General features: G+C 48.0%; 1 protein-coding gene across 3 annotated transcripts in view; it reads right to left on the bottom strand.

Moving 5' to 3' along the window:
* Positions 1-14,451: 14,451 nt before the first annotated feature.
* Positions 14,452-14,499, bottom strand: part of si:ch73-267c23.10 (serine incorporator 3) — an 84,258-nt gene continuing 84,210 nt past the window's right edge. For all 3 annotated transcript variants that reach the window (XM_052075179.1, XM_052075178.1, XM_052075180.1), the window contains one exon: positions 14,452-14,495. The gene's annotated coding sequence lies outside the window, so the exon portion shown is untranslated. The remainder of the gene's footprint in view (positions 14,496-14,499) is intronic.

A 14,499-nucleotide genomic window follows, 5' to 3' on the forward strand; every position in this document is an offset into this window, starting at 1 on the left:
CATCTTCCCCCACCATCGGAGCCTACTCACCACCAGGTGGTGATCAGTTGACAGCTCCGCCCCTCTCTTCACCCGAGTGTCTAGAACATGCGGCCGCAAATCCGATGATACAACTACAAAGTCGATCATCGAACTGCGGCCTAGGGTGTCCTGGTGCCAAGTGCACATATGGACACCCTTATGTTTGAACAAGGTGTTCGTTATGGACAATCCGTGACGAGCACAGAAGTCCAATAACAAAACACCACTCGGGTTCTGATCGGGGGGGGGGGGGCGTTCCTCCCAATCACGCCCCTCCAGGTATAACTGTCATTGCCCACGTGAGCATTGAAGTCCCCCAGCAGAACAATGGAGTCCCCAGCAGGAGTACTCTCCAGCACACCCTCCAAGGACTCCAAAAAGGGTGGGTATGCTGAGCTGCTGTTTGGTGCATATGCACAAACAACAGTCAGGACCCGTCCACCCATCCGAAGGCGGAGGGAGGCAACCCTCTCGTCTACCGGTGTGAACCCCAATGTACAGGCACTGAGCCGGGGGGCAATGAGTATGCCCACACCTGCTCTGCGCCTCTCACCGTGAGCAACTCCAGAGTGGAAGAGAGTCCAACCCCTCTCGAGAGAACTGGTACCAGAACCCAGGCTGTGTGTGGAGGCAAGTCCGACTATATCCAGTCGGAAATTCTCTGCCTCACACACCAGCTCGGGCTCCTTCCCTGCCAGAGAGGTGACATTCCATGTCCCAAGAGCTAGCTTCTGCAGCCGATGATCGGACCGCCACGGTCCCCGCCTTTGGCTGCCGTCCAGCTCACATTGCACCCGACCCCTTTGGCCCCTCTCATGGGTGGTGAGCCCATGGGAAGGGGGACCCACGTTGTCTCTTCGGGCTGTGCCCGGCCGGGCCCCATGGGTGTAAGCCCGGCCACCAGGCGCCTGCCAACGAGCCCCACCTCCAGGCCTGGCTCCAGAGGGGGGCCCCGGTGACCCGCGTCCGGGCAAGGGAAACCTAGATCCATTTATTTTTATCATCATTGGGGTCTTTTGAGCCGTGCTTTTTCTGGCCCCTCACCTAGAACCTGTTTGCCATGGGTGACCCTGCCAGGGGCATAAAGCCCCAGACAACTTAGCTTCTAGGATCATTGGGACACACAAACCCCTCCACCACGGTAAGGTGACGACTCACGGAGGGAACATGTGTAGTGACTTCTATATACATAATTCACCACCAACTGTAAATGTGTGAATGCATTGTTTTTTCATATGCTTGTCAGAGAGTTCACGGTCATTTGGTAACTGGGTACTAAACATGGCGTTCCTTAAAGAGTAATTGCAGTCCCTTTAAGGACCGCCATGTTTAGTTTGCTTGTTTCTATGGAAACTTACTTTCGGCGGGTCTCAGTTTGCGCGGGAGCATTATTGGTGTAAAATAAACGACATAATCTCTCGGTGTGTGAACATGAGAAATTGTCAGAGATTTTTTCGGACAAAGTTAAAGAAATGACTTTGTACACAGGAAAATTGTTTTCAATATCGGCGGGAGCGGATCTCTGAGAGCGAACAACGGTTTAGTTGCTCCTCGATCACACTCTCGAGCTCCCTTCCCGCCAATTCAGACTTTTATTGTAACATACAAGGAAAACACTGCCCCCGATATTTGCATACCGCACCCCCTGTCCGGCCCATCGGTAGTGATTGGTTACCTGTTTTTAAACATTGAACCACCAGTACTTTGCCGCCTTTTCTGTCTGGTCTTCATCGAATTAACATGTTGCAGACTTTGCGGATGGCCAATGTCGCCTGGGCGCGACGGGTGTTCTCAACTCGTCTTTTGTTGTTCAACCCCTGCTCCCGAATCATTCATTCCCCTTTTGTGACCGAGTTTTGCCCTCTCCCCTGTGATTGCCCACCTGCATTCACATGCTAATTGTGGACTTCAACAGCCCTCCGGCCACCTTTGTGCATTTGGGGGTTTAGATGTGCCCAAATGAAATGAAACTTTAAACATGATACAATTTTGCTCACAGATTCCTCTAACAGAAATTGTCGCTTTCTTTGAGTTTTTACAATTTCCACACATGACATATAAGTATCAAAAGACTTTCCGTAATGTCAAAGTACAAGTGAAGTCGTAGCAGCCAATTTGTGCAGAGTCATCAAGCGGAGATGAAGTGATCAGTGGTAGAATACAATACTATGACAGTTGTGCAATTTGTGCATATAATCATTGCACCCTTTTTTTAAGTGACTAGTAGCAGCAATTGTAGTACCACATTAGGTGTGCAATTTTCCAGAAAGTCCTAGAGCTCTTTAAAGTGCCTGGTGCTGTGGAATATTAATCAATGATATTTGTTTAAGTATGTAGAGAGCTGGAGCTTCAATGGTCATTGTGGTGAAACTGTTCCACAGGGGTGTGCAGGGCTGTTCAGGGAATTAATGGCAAGAGGGACAAAGCTGTTTGAACGCCTGCTGGTTTTGGTGCACATAGTTCGGTAGCGCTTGCCTGAAGGGAGTAGCTGGAAAAGGTGGTGGGCAGGATGCGGGGGATCCATTAGGATTTTCCGTGCCCTTGTCTTTGTTCTTGCGGTGTGCAAAGTCCTCGAGAGTAGGTAGAGCCATTGATTTTTTCCGCAGTCCTTACTGTCTGTTGCAGTCGGATTTTGTCCTATTTTGTGGGGGTTTCAAACCAAATTGTGATAGAGGAACACAGGACTGATTCGATAACTGGTGTGTAGAACCATCGTAGCACCTCCTGTGACAGGCAGCCTCGGGAAGTCCATCCACTGTTGGGTGTTTTCCTGGATGGAGTTGGTGTTGACCTCCCACTTCATGTCCTGAGAGACTGTGATTACCAAGAACTTGAAGGTCTAGACGGTTGACACAGGGCAGTTGAATAGTGTGAGCGGCACCTGTGGCGAAGAATGTTTCCTGAAGTCCACAATCATCTCTACAGTCTTGAGCGTGTTCACTCCGGGTTGTGCTGGCTGCACCAGAGCGTATGCGAACTTTATGAGCTGAACGGCTGGGTGTGTTGAGGTGCAGTCATTTGTGTACAGGGAGAAGAGCAGTGAAAAGATGAATCCTTTTCTAATCTTATCTTATCCTTGTCCCACTGCTAATGGTGCATGTTGATGATGTTGTTCTACCCAGACTCACCTGTTGTGTTGTTCCATCAGGAAGCTGAGAATCCACTGGCAGATCATAGAGGCCACACTGAGCTGGAGAAGCTTAGAGGTAAAGAGTAAAGAGTCTTCATTTTTCAAAGTCTCGTAGATTTGAGTCTTTCCAACTCCAAGTGTCTCTTATATCAGCGGTCCCAACCCCTAGGCCGGTCCGCGGGTCATTTGGTACTGGGTCGCACAGAAAGAATAAATAAAGAAATGACATGGCACACAGGGAAAAGTGTCTTCAATATCGGCGGGAGGGATCTCTGAGAGCGAACGATGGTAGTTGCCCCGATGATCACACACTCCGCTCCCTCTCTGCCGTTTCGAACTTTTATTGCAAAATACAAGAAAGACACTGCCCCTGAGATTTGCATACCGCACCCCCCGGCCCTCGGTAGTGATCTGATCTACCCGAAGACACAAGTCACAGACTTTGCTGATGACAAATGTCCACCTGGGCGCGACAGCAGTTCCCAAACTGTCTTTTGGTATTTAACAACTCTTTGTTCCCAATTTCTTCATTCCCACTTTGTCAAGTCAAGTCAACTGTATTTATAAAGCACTTTCAAACAGCCATCGCTGCATACAAAGTGCTGTACATGGAGCAATTTAACATGCACAATAAACAGTAAGACAAATCGATAATAAAGGCGGTAGAAAGCAACAAACAAAAAACAAGAAAATATCTAAGTCATGCTGAGTCGAATGCCAAAGAATACAAGTGAGTTTGTATTCTTTGTGATTGATTCTAGCCTTCTTCCATCTGTTCGCCCCCTTTGCTTTCACGTGATTACCGTATTTTCACGACTATAAGGCGCCATTAAAAGTCTTAAATTTTCTCCAAAATGGAGAGGACGCCTTATGGTGCGGAGCGTCCTTTATATGCGCTGAGTTCCAAAATCTGACTGACAGCCGACACGCTGTTTATATAGAGAAAAGGCGGAAGTGACTGTGAAAGAAGTCGGCCAATCAGGGAAGGGTGGGCGTGTATATATACATATATGGAGAGGCAACGTGGGTCCCCCTTCACATGGGCTCACCACCCATGAGAGGGGCCAAAGGGGTCGGGTGCTATGTGAGCTGGGCGGCAGCCAAAGACGGGGACCCTGGCGGTCCGATCCTCGGCTGCAGAAGCTAGCTCTTGGGACATGGAATGTCACCTCTCTGGCAGGGAAGGAGCCCGAGCTGGTGTGTGAGGCAGAGAATTTCCGACTGGATATAGTCGGACTTGCCTCCACACACAGCTTGGGTTCTGGTACCAGTTCTCTCGAGAGGGGTTGGACTCTCTTCCACTCTGGAGTTGCTCACGGTGAGAGGCGCAGAGCAGGTGTGGGCATACTCATTGCCCCCCGGCTCAGTGCCTGTACATTGGGGTTCACACCGGTAGACGAGAGGGTTGCCTCCCTCCGCCTTCGGGTGGGTGGACGGGTACTGACTGTTGTTTGTGCATATGCACCAAACAGCAGCTCAGCATACCCACCCTTTTTGGAGTCCTTGGAGGGTGTGCTGGAGAGTACTCCTGCGGGGGACTCCCTTGTTCTGCTGGGGGACTTCAATGCTCACGTGGGCAATGACAGTGAGACTTGGAGGGGCGTGATTGGGAGGAACGGCCCCCCCGATCAGAACTCGAGTGGTGTTTTGTTATTGGACTTCTGTGCTCGCCACGGATTGTCCATAACGAACACCTTGTTCAAACATAAGGGTGTCCATATGTGCACTTGGCACCAGGACACCCTAGGCCGCAGTTCGATGATCGACTTTGTAGTTGTATCATCGGATTTGCGGCCGCATGTTCTGGACACTCGGGTGAAGAGAGGGGCGGAGCTGTCAACTGATCACCACCTGGTGGTGAGTAGGCTCCGATGGTGGGGGAAGATGCCAGTCCGTCCTGGCAGACCCAAACGTATCGTGAGGGTTTGTTGGGAGCGTCTGGCGGAATCCCCTGTCAGAAGGAGTTTCAACTCCCACCTTCGACAGAGCTTTTCCCATGTTCCGGGGGAGGCGGGGGACATTGAGCCCGAGTGGACCATGTTCCGTGCCTCTATTGTTGAGGCGGCCAATCTGAGTTGTGGCCGTAAGGTGGTTGGTGCCTGTCGTGGCGGCAATCCCCGTACTCGCTGGTGGACACCAGCAGTAAGGGATGCCGTCAAGCTGAAGAAGGAGTCCTATCGAGCCTTTATGGCCTGTGGGACCCCAGAGGCAGCTGACAGGTATCGACTGGCCAAGCGGACCGCGGCTTCGGTGGTCGCCGAGGCAAAAACCCGAGCGTGGGAAGAGTTCGGTGAGGCCATGGAAGCCGACTTCCGGACGGCTTCGAGGAAATTCTGGTCCACCCTCCGACGTCTCAGGAGGGGGAAGCAGTGCACCACTAACACTGTGTACAGTGGGGATGGGGCGCTGCTGACTTCGACTCGGGACGTTGTGAACCGGTGGGCAGAGTACTTCGAAGACCTCCTCAACTCCACCAACACGCCTTCCTTGGAGGAAGCAGAGCCCGAGGACTCTGAGGTGGGCTCTCCTATCTCTGTGGTTGAAGTCACCGATGTGGTTAAAAAGCTCCTCGGTGGCAAGGCCCCAGGGGTGGATGAGATCCGCCCGGAGTTCCTCAAGGCTCTGGATGTTGTGGGGCTGTCCTGGTTGACACGCCTCTGCAACATCGCGTGGTCAACAGGGAGAGTGCCTCTGGATTGGCAGACCGGGGTGGTAGTCCCTCTTTTTAAAAAGGGGGACCGGAGGGTGTGTTCCAACTACAGAGGGATCACACTCCTCAGCCTCCCTGGTAAGGTCTATTCAGGGGTGCTGGAGAGGAGGGTCCGTCAGGAAGTCGAGCCTCAGATTGAGGAGGAGCAGTGTGGTTTTCGTCCCGGCCGTGGAACAGTGGACCAGCTCTACACCCTTAGCAGGGTCCTTGAGGGTATGTGGGAATTCGCCCAACCAGTCTACATGTGTTTTGTGGACTTGGAGAAGGCGTTTGACCGTGTCCCTCGGGGAGTTCTGTGGGGGGTGCTTCGTGGGTATGGGGTACCGAACCCCCTGATACGGGCTGTTCGGTCACTATACCACCGATGTCAGAGTTTGGTTCGCATTGCCGGCAGTAAGTCGGAATCGTTTCCAGTGGGGGTAGGACTCCGCCAAGGCTGCCCTTTGTCGCCGATTCTGTTCATAACCTTTATGGACAGAATTTCTAGGCGCATCCGAAGCGTTGAGGGAGTCCGTTTTGGGGGCCTCAGTATTACATCCCTGCTTTTTGCAGATGATGTGGTGCTGTTGGCTCCTTCAAACGGGGCTCTACAACTCTCACTGGAGCGTTTCGCAGCCGAGTGTGAAGCGGTTGGGATGAAAATCAGCACCTCCAAATCTGAAACCATGGTCCTCAGTCGGAAAAGGGTGGAGTGCCCCCTCCGGGTCGGGGGGGAGATCTTGCCCCAAGTGGAGGAGTTTAAGTATCTTGGGGTCTTGTTCACGAGTGAGGGCAGGAGGGAGCGAGAGATCGACAGGCGGATCGGTGCAGCATCTGCTGTGATGCGGACGTTGTATCGGTCTGTCGTGGTGAAGAAGGAGCTGAGCCAAAGGGCGAAGCTCTCAATTTACCGGTCGATCTACGTCCCAACCCTCATCTATGGCCACGAGCTATGGGTCGTGACCGAAAGAACGAGATCCCGGATACAAGCGGCCGAAATGAGTTTTCTCCGCAGGGTGTCCGGGCTCTCCCTTAGAGATAAGGTGAGGAGCTCGGTCATCCGGGAGGGGCTCAGAGTCGAGCCGCTTCTCCTCCACATCGAGAGGAGCCAGATGAGGTGGCTTGGGCATCTGATTCGGATGCCTCCTGAGCGGCTCCCTGGTGAGGTGTTCCGGGCATGTCCCACCGGGAGGAGACCCCGAGGAAGACCCAGGACACGCTGGAGAGACTACGTCACCCAGCTGGCCTGGGAACGCCTCGGGATCCCCCGGGGAGAGCTGGAAGAAGTAGCTAGGGAGAGGGAAGTCTGGGCTTCCCTGCTAAAGCTGTTGCCCCCGCGACCCGGCCCCGGATAAGCGGTAGATGATGGATGGATGGATGGATGGAGAGGGAGAGAGAGGGAGAGAGGGAGAGAGAGGACAGACAAGCTAGTCCGCCAATGGTGAAGGGTGGGCGTGTAAGTGGACGCCTCAAGCCAGTACCAACACTTGTATGGCGTGTGGCAATGTGCATTGTTGCAAAACAACTCCGGTTTTGGTTTCTAAGAACCCCTGAAAATAAATTCGACAAAGAGACATGCCTACGAAGCTCAGTTAAAACTTAAAGCCACCGGTTATGCTTTTGGCATGCGTGACCATCTCACAGCAGCGGTGAAAAAAACAAGTCAAGCAAATGAACTCTGAGCTTGCCGTTATTCCCGGAGGCTTGACTAAAGAACTCCAACCGCTGGACATTGGCATCAACCGGGCGTTCAAAGTAAAGTTGCAAACGGCATGGGAACAATGGATGATCGGTGGCAAACACAACTTTACAAAGAGTGAGAGGCAGCACTTGGCGAGTTACGCCACAATACGCAACAACGAGGGGGAACGCGGCGTTTTTGATGGATTACGGTACTTGCACAATTGTTCAATTCTTTCTACACACACACGCGCTGCCACCATGTTTCGCTCTGTTCTTTACTTTCAAATGTGGGAAAGCTTCACACGAGAGAAATGTTGACTTTGCTGTTGGTACTCCTTCTTTCCGCTCGGCAATGCGTAGCAACTCACACTAGCATGTGATGCATTCATTGACAACTGAGATGTGCAGTCCTCTGCTTCTGATACAGAGGATGAGGACTTTGATGGATTTCTGGGTGATGATTGATCGATAAACGTGAGAACATTGTACGATGGCTAAATAAAATACACCCGAACTCAGTTCTGCTTTCGTTGCCTTTTTAAAAACGTGTTTTTAGCTTATCTGTATATCTTGGCATGCTACCGTATGCTTCAAGCTAACGTGTTAGAGTGCGCGCATGCATGCCGTATGTTTAAGCTGGCGTATGTTTTACCACTGTAAAACTGCGGCCATTAGTACGATGCGTCGAATAGTCGTGAAAATACGGTACTCAAGAAAAGGCCCTTCGCCCAAACGGCCGACAACCTCTGCGCTGAGTATGTCCAGACATGCCCAAATTAACCGAAACTTTAAACATGATACAATTTTGTTCATAGATTTCTCTACCAATTTATTGTAGAATCTGAAAGATATTTTATTTTGAAAAATTACCAGATTTTCTGTTCCGTCCGTCTACAGTATATCACTCTTGACATACTGTAGGTCAAGGCGCGCTTTTCGGTCACGTGATAGGTTACCGCTAAAATGAGCTAGCAAAATGAGTAAAGTAAAAAAAAAACGTCTTTGGAAAGTTTCTTTGAGAAAGAGAAAAGGCCCAGCCAGGAGACAGAAGAGGAGCCTCCGACTTTTAAGAAAAAGAAGGCTACATTTAATAGACAGAATTCAGAGTCCTACTTAAAATATGGATTTATCTCACCAACCCCATTCAGCATAATATGCGGTGATAGTGAGTCATATATTTCCTGCACTTTGTATCTTAATTTGAAGGCACTTTTAAACATTACCATAGCGACAAGAGAGTGTTGCGGCCAGGTAGGACGTTCCTTGTGTCATGATTTGTGTATTCCATCGTATCGAGCGGGGCTTGATTGAGTTGACGCTACTGTGGGCTTGCGTATGGGTCCCGGGTACCGGAACTTCCATTGTTATGAATCGATCGTTATTGTAATGCAAGGCGGCGCGGTGGTCCAATGGTTAGCGCCTAGACCTCACAGTAACAGAGGTACCGGGTTTAATTCGAGCTTCAGCCTCCCTGTGTGGAGTTTGCATGTTCACCCAGGCCTGCATGGGTTTTCTCCAAGGACTCTCGTTTCCAAATGAAATGTTCTGCTACATGCATTGGGCAATACATACCACATACAATACACAACACACATTGGACAAGACATTACAGGCATGTGCACACCCCACACTGCCCTCATGTCCTCCTGCTTGTCTGTCTGCCTCCCTTCTCGTTTTCCCGGAACAGTCCTTTTGATCCGAGCGTGTGTGAGTGAACCCGTCGACTTGAATGAGATTGTCCGGAACATCCACGTGAAACCAGGTCTCGGTAAACATCAGCAAGCCAGACTCACGATATTCGAAGCTCGCTCCTGCCTGGGTGCGCAGCTCGTCCAGTTTGTTCCTAAGCGATCGCGGATTGCAGAACAGGATGAGCAGCTGTGGAACTTTGACAGCTCTCCACACCCACTGCCTAACGCCTCCTTCACCGCCCCATTTCCTGATCCTCCTGAGATGGCTCGCCGTTGGTGTGGGCTGCCGCTGTAATTCCACGGGAATGTCTCCCTGCACGCTCGGCGATAGAAGAAGTCCAAAAACCCGCAGGTTTCAGAGCTCCATCCCACTGTATTTTGGTGTGCTGGAGAGCACACCGGCTTTGCCGGTGTGTCAAGATGCCATCTTGTTTTTTGTTGAGACGGAAGACTGTTTCACATACAGTACATTTGACAATAAAATCCAATCCAATCCAATCCATATGAGAAACAGTGGCATTGTCTGCTGGTCAGGCAGCATCTCGGCCCGGGACAGAAAGAGACTGGAGTGACTGGTTAGGAGGGTCAGTTCTGTCCAGAGTTCCTGGACACTCTGGAAGAGGTGGGCAACAGAAGGATGGCTAAGATAAAAGCTATGATGGACAGTCCCTCCCACCCACTCCAGCCCCCCCTGACAGCACTGGGTAGCTCCTTCAGCCAGAGACTGTTACACCCACGCTGCAAGAAGGAGAGATACCGCCGCTCATTCCTACCGACTGCTGTCAGGCTGCTGAATGAACATGCGTGAAAACCTTTAACCATTGTAAATAGCACAGCCACCTTATGCTTTATATATGCAGTTGCATACAGTATATGCTTGTATCTATATCTTATATTTATATTGCGTTCTATTTTGTGTACAGTTCTTTTTCTGAAACATTTATTTATTTTGTGCATGCAACACTTTGTACCCCCCCCCCCCCATCTTATTTTTCCCCAGTTTGATGTGCCAATGCTCAAATTGAAGTACAATTACAAGCACAGCCAAAGTCGATGTTGTGCCTAGTTTGCAGAATAACATAAAACAACATAACACAGCACATACAACCAAACAGAGTGCAGCAGCAGGAGCCTTCCTTTATGTCGCCTGCAGAGCAGCGCCATCTTTTCCCCATTCACAACCTTAATTGGGTACCAATCTTTGGCGAGCCGGATTAAAAAGACCAACATGCCGGATCTGGCCCACAGGATGTAGTTTACCCACATTTCCATTCACACTTAAAATCACACTTAAGGACAATTTAAAGTGACCAATTAATTAAACTGCTGTGCATTTTTTTTCGAATGTGGAAGGAACCCAGAGCTCCTGGCGAAACCCCACGTCAGCCCTGGGAGAACATACTAACGCAACACAGGAAGGCCGGGGCCAGATTCGGACTTACGACCTCTTCACTGTGAGTCGCCCACCGTGTCACTCATAAAAAAATGTCTTTTGGTTCAATTATTTGTGGTACGTGTTAGTTTTATTCCGAATGAACAACGTTGGATCCTGGGCCACTTTTGTGTACATAAATACTGTATATCGTCGTGATCAAAAGTACGTGGACAGAAACAGAGTTGTATGATTTTTGCCTTTGGTCTTTCTCCAAGCTCAACTGCTTTGAAGTTAAATGTTAAATACTGGGATGTTCCACTGAAATATATTGTGAGGGCACATGGCATCAAAATTTTGGTTGTCGTTTTTATGACTGACCATGAAAACGATTGCACCTCAACAGATCCAGCTGTCAAACTCATAAAGTTCGCAGACGACACCACGGTCATCGGTCTCATCAAAGACGGCGACGAGTCTGCGTACCGCCAACAAGTGGAGCAGCTGGAGCTCTGGTGCAGCCGACGAAACCTCGGGCTGAACACGCTCAAGACTGTAGAGATGATCGTGGACTTCAGGAAACATTCTTCTCCACAGTTGCCCCTCACACTATCCAACTGCCCTGTGTCAAGACCTTCAAGTTCCTGGGAATCACAGTCTCCCAGGACATGAAGTGGGAAGTCAACACCATCTCCATCCTGAAAAGGACCCGGCAGCAGATGTACTTCCTGAGGCTGCTGAGGAAGCATGGCCTGCCACAGGAGGTGCTACGACTGTTCTACATGGCAGTCATCGAATCAATCCTGTGTTCTTCCATCACGGTTTGGTTTGGGGCCGCCACAAAAAAGGACAAAATCCGACTTCAACGGACAGTTAGGACGGCGGGAAAAATTGTTGGCACCGCCCTAACCACTCTTGAGGACTTGCACACTGCAAGAATCAAGACAAGGGCACGGAAAATCCTCCTGGATCGCCCGCACCCTGCCCACCACCTTTTCCAGCTACTCCCCTCAGGCAGACGCTACAGATCCATGCGCACCCAATCCAGTAGACACTTAAACAGCTTCTTCCCTCTAGCCATTAACTCCTTATACAGTCACTGACGTAGTCACTCTTCTTGTATTACAAAATGGTACTACAAAACTATTGGTTACTCTAAAATTGTTCAATGATTTTGTTGCTTACGATGATACTAATGCAGCGTGATATACCGGAGACAAATTCCTTGTGTGTTCTACATACTTGGCCAATAAAGATGATTCTGATTCTGATTCTGATTCTGATTCTGAAAAGGGATTGCAAAAGACCCTCTGGCGACTGAATCTACTGCTGTCATTTACCAAGCCAGATTTGAATCGTTGTGATTTATGTGGCTGTAAGGCTGAGGACCAAAGTTAGCTGAATAACATATTTAGTGATAACAGACAAACCTTTCATAGTTTCAGGAGGAACATATTTGATTGAAATGTTGATTTATATAAATCAGTTTCATATTTATTGAGGAAATTATGCCGCACTAAACACATCCAGTTCATATACAACCCCTGGCAATAATTATGGAATTGCCAGTCCCTCAGAATGTTCATTCAGTTGTTTTATTTTGTAGAAACAAATGCAGCTCACAGATATGACATAAAAGTCATGTTATTTCAAATGGCACATTTTGGGTTATAAGAAAAACGAAAAGAAACAAAGAAATACTCAGTAAAACATGGTAGTCGGTAAGCCTTAAAACGTTAGACCAAGCAGAGGGAAAATGTTTGCCAGGGAGAGGCTTATTGTGATATTTTATTTCAGTAGAGATGTCCATATAAATGTTGGCACATAATGATTTAGAATGGACAAATTGTGTCCAAATTCTCCATTGACCCCCACTTAACACATGGGAAGGGGGCGGGGGGTGAGGGGGCCGTGGCTATATAGCTGACTAGAATGGAGTGTTTTGAGAGTAGTTAGGTATTTACTAATTTCTCCAATTAATTTCTAATTTCTCGGTGGTGGCCTCGGCCATCTATTATGGCATTGTCTGCTGGTCAGGCAGCATCTCGGCCCGGGACAGAAAGAGACTGGAGCGACTGGTTAGGAAGGCCAGTTCTGTCCTGGGTTGCTCCCTTGACACTCTGGAGGAGGTGGGCAACAGACGGATGCTAACTAAGCTAAAAGCTATGATGGCCAGTCCCTCCCGCCCCCTCCAGCCCGCCCTGACAGCACTTGGTAGCTCCTTCAGCCAGAGACTGTTACACCCACGCTGCAAGAAGGAGAGATACCGACGCTCGTTCCTACCGACTGCTGTCAGGCTGATGAATAAAAAATAACAATCATAATAATAATAATAATTAAATGATGTGAAGGTACATTGTAAATAGTACTGCGATTTATCCATTTGTGTTCATATTTAATTGAATTTATTTATTTATTTAATTGAAAGATGTTTGTTGTTGTTTTTTTTTTTCTCTTCTTCTTTCTACATACATTCTTGCTGCTGGAGGCTGTAAATTTCCCCATTGTGGGACAAATAAAGGATATATCTTATCTTATCTTATCTTATCAAAATATATAAACAGTGTTTGCACTCGTGTTCGCAAGCTACTTGCAAGCAAAAAAAAAAAAAGCTTTTTAGTGTCTGGAAAATGTAACATTTGTGAACTCTTAACAGATTAAAATATAACAAAGAGAAGAGCTGATGCTTCACTTGTGGACAGTGAAATGAATCTCATAATTTTACAAAGATTTTTGTTGTCTTGGTCTCCCTGGACAAGACAACATGTTGCTTGCTTGCATTCTTCCTTTCTCTTTTTCAACCTTGAGCAGACGTTGTGGAGCGATTATCTTCCATGAGGCCAACACATTGAGACACCACTCTGACCCAAAGAAGTGCCAAACATGTGCGGAAATGAATACCAACATTTGTCTATAAATAGGCAGAACTGTCCAAATTTACCACTTTTCTTGATAGTCAAATTGCCCGTAATGTTTGCAGTCTGTTAGCACACCTTTATGTTCTTGTTAATTGGACTTATCATGAACTGGTCCTTTGACTTGTTTTCCACTGAAGTTGAATTGTTTTGTCTCACACTGATGAGCATTTCTTGTTTTTGACTTGAAGGTTTGATTCTCTTGTCTTTCATCTCAAACTGCTTCAAACAACAAAGCGTGTGACGGAAAAGTGGTTAGGACTGCATGACTGTCCGTGTTTTATGTTATGTGTTGTGTTTATTATTTTACTTTATGTTAACTGTTTTGTTAAGTGCTTTGTTACAGCTGCCACTGTTGTGAAAGCGCTATATAAATCAGCATGTATTGTATTGTATATTTAGCATTCAATTTTATTAATGATTCTCATGTTCTTTAACGCATAATACATGCTTTGAGTGACCAAATCGAAAACATATTTTACAATAGATTTGTACTTGAACCGTTTTATTGCTGATTGTAATCCAATTGAATTAATATTTTTACAGGTTGTGCTGTAATGCATAATAAAAACAATTTGGTGTATTGGTTAATGCAGTGTTTTTCAAACTTTTTTGAGCCAAGGCACACTTCATTCATTGAAAAAAAATCTCATGGCACACCACTCGCTGAAAATGTGACCCCCCCCCCTGCTTATTTTAACAATTAACGTGTTATATTGTTACTATAATTGTTTTTAACATTGAAGAATGATATTATAACAGCTTGAATTGGAATCAAATGAACACAAAGAAAACAGTATTTTATCATCTTTCATAATTATTGTTTCACCGTCGTCCGGCATTCATGCGTCACAAATTCGCTTGTCTCTCATCGAAACACAAGGCAATTGGCTAGCTGTTGCTACTCCGTAGCGGTATGGGAGGGTACTACATGATTACTTTCTGGGCGAAAGACCGCACAGGCATATAAATTGGATATTTTCCCACGGCACACCTGT

Source organism: Hippocampus zosterae, chromosome 9, assembly GCF_025434085.1.
Source record: "Hippocampus zosterae strain Florida chromosome 9, ASM2543408v3, whole genome shotgun sequence".
Classification (NCBI taxonomy): Eukaryota; Metazoa; Chordata; class Actinopteri; order Syngnathiformes; family Syngnathidae; genus Hippocampus; species Hippocampus zosterae.